At 42.7% G+C, this 5,000-nt stretch overlaps 1 protein-coding gene across 1 annotated transcript in view; it reads left to right on the top strand.

The window, feature by feature from the left end:
• LOC122255441 (uncharacterized) overlaps positions 1-5,000 on the top strand; it is a 226,377-nt gene that overhangs the window by 76,805 nt on the left and 144,572 nt on the right. The window lies entirely within an intron of this gene.

The following is a 5,000-nucleotide window of genomic DNA, read 5'->3' as shown; positions in this document are numbered from 1 at the left end:
ATTTAATGCATCTCGGTAACTTAGTTTTATGAAGGTATGCGCAAGAGACACGACAATAAGCATCACAAAAAAAACATATATATGATTATGCATACATGCAATGATACACACACGTGATGATATTGAGAATGATGATAATAATAATGATAAGAAAACTAATAATAATAATGATACTAATTATAATAGACAATAACAATAAAGATAGTAATGATGATAATGATAATGACAATAGCAATGAGAATGGCAATGATGGTAACAATAATTTTCATAATGATAATGGTGTTGATATCAATAACAAAAATTATGATAACTACAAAGATAATGATAATGATGATAATGACTAAGTTAATGATAGTGACAATAATGGTAATAATAATAACGATGATGATGATAATGATAACAATAATAATAATGATAATGATAATAACAATGATAATGATAGTGATAGTGATACTGATACTGATGACGATAATGAAGATAATTATACCTATAATTATGATATTTATAATGATGATGATTATGATAACATTACTAATCATAACAAAAAAAAGAAACACCACCAACAACAAGAAAAACAATAACAATAAAGGCATTGATAATAAAACTAGAACTAACTTCGGTGCAAGAGAAAAGAAGAACAAAAAGCTTTCATATACGGGGTGTTACTGGATGAAAACAATATGGGTCAGCATGGTAACTCATTTGAAATTGGGTCGATAGGATTAAAATTCTATCAAGGTCCCATTAGGGGAAAATGCGTTCCAATAAAAACAACTATAGATAAGCTGTTGCAAATGAAAATATTTAGATCAGTTTGTATTAGACACAACTAAGTTCACTAATACACAGACACACGCACACACACACACACACACATACACACACACACACATACACACACACACACACACACACACACATACACACACACACACACACATACACACACACACACTTAAAAAAACAACACACACACACCAACCTCACTATACTATATAAACACTCTAACTCAACACACACTATCTACAAAACACACCATCGACCACTTACACAGGCCACATACAGTCACATACCTAACATACACATCACAACGCACACATCTGGATATACATACATATAAAACACACACAACACCAGTCCAACTCCGGCTTATACACAGTCTTATCAAATAGAAACAGCCGCGTGACCACACACTCACACATACAAATATACAGTTACAGCTACATACACACACAAACACAAATTAACAAAAACACATGAATATTCTAAAAGAAATTCCCAGTTAGCTATAATCCGCTACAAAGACTCTGGTTTCGGGTCAATAAATCTTTAAAGTTATGCTGAACCGAATCTATATTTGGCATCACAGGTCAAGTTCGATTTTGGTTACAATACACCACAATTCCCATGAGTTCTGATCATTATGCGACTCTGATTAGTCGTTGTACTCTGCGTCGAAAAAAGAAAAAATACAAGCAAGTAAAAAGATAAAAATAGAATAGTAGATGCTATCTCAGCTGGTCTTTGCCACGTACGTAATGTCTTACGTCTTCTTGCGACGATCAGTGTCATAACTACAACAATTTCACAACAGGGATTATGGATTTTATCACACTTTCCACACTGACAATTGTCCTTTCACTCCAAAAGCCATTATAGTCATTTTAAGCACCGTGTGACATTATCTCAATCTTAGTGGAGATAGCCCGCGCCCATCTTGAAAGACAGTGGAATACGTGCTTCCTGAATCAACGAGAAGATCCGATCCCTCACCCCCACCCACCCACCCACCCTCTCCTTCCCCTCCCTCGCCTCGTCTCGCCTTTCTCCACCATCCTCTGTCTACGCCTGGCCCCTTTGCATCCCCTCTATCTCAATCTCCTCCTGCCACCTTACACTCCTTTATCTATCCACGAGTCCCCTCCTTTCTGCCTAGCCAGGCATCCTTAGTACCTCCTTCCGTCCCTTTCCCTACCTCCCTCCCTCCCCCGCCCCCTCGCTTGTTACACCGGCGTAAGCGGATCTCGACCGGAAGCACGCGACACGTCATTAAGATGCTCTTTGACCCTCACACCCGGCCGATCTAGGATGCTCAACCTCCCGGGGAAGGGAAGGATGCTGTCCGGAAGGATTTGGACACATTTCACACTGCTACAACTACTTGTCTATTCTCTTTCTTCCATTTCGGATCTGTTTTATCTGACAATTAGTTTCTCTCTCTCTCTCTCTCTCTCTCTCTCTCTCTCTCTTTCTCACGTTTCTCATTCTTTAAGAAAACATCCGTATGTATTTACAGAGAGAGAGAGAGAGAGAGAGAGAGAGAGAGAGAGAGAGAGAGAGAGAGAGAGAGAGAGAGAGAGAGAGAGAGAGAGAGAGAGAGAGAGAGAGAGAGAGAGAGAGAGAGAGAGAGAGAGAGAGAGAGAGAGAGAGAGAGAGAGAGAGAGAGAGAGAGAGAGAGAGAGAATAAGAGAAAGAGAGTGAGAGTGAGAGGAAAGTGAGAGTGAGAGTCAGAGTGAGAGAGAGAGAGAGAGAGAGAGAGAGAGAGAGAGAGAGAGAGAGAGAGAGAGAGAGAGAGAGAGAGAGAGAGAGAGAGAGAGAGAGAGAGAGAGAAAGAAAGAAAGAGAGAGAGATGAGAATGCCACACACACACACACACACACATACAGAGAGAGACAGAGAGAGAGAGAGAGAGAGAGAGAGAGAGAGAGAGAGAGAGAGAGAGAGAGAGAGAGAGAGAGACAGGGAAAAAGGAAGGAGGGAGAAATAAAGAAAGAGAGATAAAGATAGAGAGAGATGAGAGAGAGAGAGAGACAGAGAGTAAGAGAGAAAGAGAAGGAGAAAGAGAGAGAGAGAGACAGAGAGAGAGAGAGAGAGAGAGAGAGAGAGAGAGAGAGAGAGAGAGAGAGAGAGAGAGAAGGATCTATGAGCTCCCATACAGGGACCCTGCAACCCCAAGCCATAAATAAATTATACAATGAACTACACTGACGCTCTTAGGTTTAACATACGCATAATAATAACGAATGCCTTTTGCTTAGACGAGAGCCCCGTCGCCGCTTCCTACCAGCTCCGTTGTACGCCCTCACCCTCCTTCTTCTTCTCTTGCAATCCCTTTCTCCCCAGTGCCATATTCCCCTTTCTCTCTCACTACTGTCGCGCTCATAATCATACCTTCATATCCTATCCCTCCCTCCCTCCCCCCTTGCTATATTCCTCCATCCCCATCCCCCCCCCCCTCATTCCCCCCTCCTCCCCCCCCCTCCCCCCCTCCCCCTCCCCCCTTCCTTCCAATCTGCTATATTCCCTTCCCTCCCTCCTTTCATCTCTTCTCTCCCTCCCTTCCTCTATCTTCCCCTCTCTCCCTCCCTTCCTCCATCTCCCCCTCCATCCCTCTTTCCATATCAACCCTCCCTTCCTCTCTCAATCTTCCACCTCTTCCACCCCACCTCCCTCCATCCCGCCACTCTCATCATCCCGCACCGTCGGCCCCAATCACCCTCTCTCCTCTTCAGACTCACATTTCTCACCGCACCGACCCAAAACCGCGGCCCCACTCCGCCCCCCCCCCCTCTCGAATCCGTCTCCGCCATCTCTCACGGTCGTCCCCCCGCCCCTACCCGCACCTTACCCCAAACCCCTCCCCACCCCCCCCCCCCCCCCTACCTCCCCCCCCCCCCCCCCCCCCACCTTCCGCCAATATTAAATATCAAAAGACAAATCAATCCGCACTTGGCGAGGGAACGCAGCTGTTATTTTGCCGAATGCCCTTTGAACAGAGAGCAAGAGCGCGGCTGGCACCGATGTGTTTATCTATCTGAGGAAAATGATTTGCTGAGCGGAACAATTAAACAACGCATTTTTATGCCAAGTTATGACAATCAACGGCTTTTGCCTCCGCGATTGTTTGATAATTAATGCATAATGATAGGAATCCTTTCGAAAATTGTCATCATTATATATTTTTGTCTTTTGATTATTATCACTAGTATTACTGCTGGAACTTTTGTTGTTGTTGTTCTTATTGTTGTTATCATTATTATTGTTATGATCATCATTATTATCGCTATTGTCATTACTGTTATTATTATTATCATTATTACCATTGTTATAGTTATCATTACTATCGTTATTATTATCATTGTTATAATTATCATTAATATTATTATCGTTATTATCAATAATCATTATTAGTAGAGAGAGAGAGAGATAGAGAGAGAGAGAGAGAGAGAGAGAGAGAGAGAGAGAGAGAGAGAGAGAGAGAGAGAGAGAGAGAGAGAGAGAGAGAGAGAGAGAGAGAGAGAGAGAGAGAACGAAAGAGAGTGGGGGGAGGGGGGGGCGAGTGGTAAGCTAAAAATTCATTTACTCTTCTAGAGGAAAGTGAACATTGTAAGTGTAATCCGATTCCTGAAAGATTGCATTACAGGAGTGTTGTCTTACTTCCGAGTCCACGCCCATTAGAAACATCTCGGTAGGATTTCAGCTACACTTTTCTCCCCCTTCTTCACATCTTCCCCTTGCCTCCTTCGTCAGCAAAGGGATGTGAGGGGCACGGACGAGAAGCCCAGCCCTTATCCTTACTTGATGGTGTTAAGAAAAACCTCCTGCAGAAGGGAGGATTCACAAGATTTCGGTTTTGTTTTGGTTCGCCACGTCGCCACTGAAGGATCTTCCGATATTACGATATTTTCTTCTGTGGCCTTCTCCCTTTTTTTATTATTTTCTTGCTTACTTTCCCTTCTGTCTTCTTCTCCTTTTGTTTGGGCTTCCTCCGTTTCTTAGTTGAAGAAGGGAGAGCGTGAGTATGAAGAAATCTGTTGCCTCGGGCTTATTTAGATTCTTTTCCTCGGAGCTTCCACTTTACCTTATCTCGGGTCTCCAGTTGCTCGCTACCTTATTGTGGATCCTTTCTCTCTTTCCCTTTTGTTGCGTTGTATTTCTGCAGCGATTATTTTCATCTTTATCCCCTTTCTATTTGTTGTCTATAGTCTGTATAATTAGTT

This window comes from Penaeus japonicus, unplaced genomic scaffold (genome assembly GCF_977035675.1).
Source record: "Penaeus japonicus unplaced genomic scaffold, GWHDUDI00000001_assembly GWHDUDI00000030, whole genome shotgun sequence".
NCBI lineage: Eukaryota > Metazoa > Arthropoda > Malacostraca > Decapoda > Penaeidae > Penaeus > Penaeus japonicus.
This window is presented reverse-complemented; position numbering and strand designations above follow the sequence as displayed.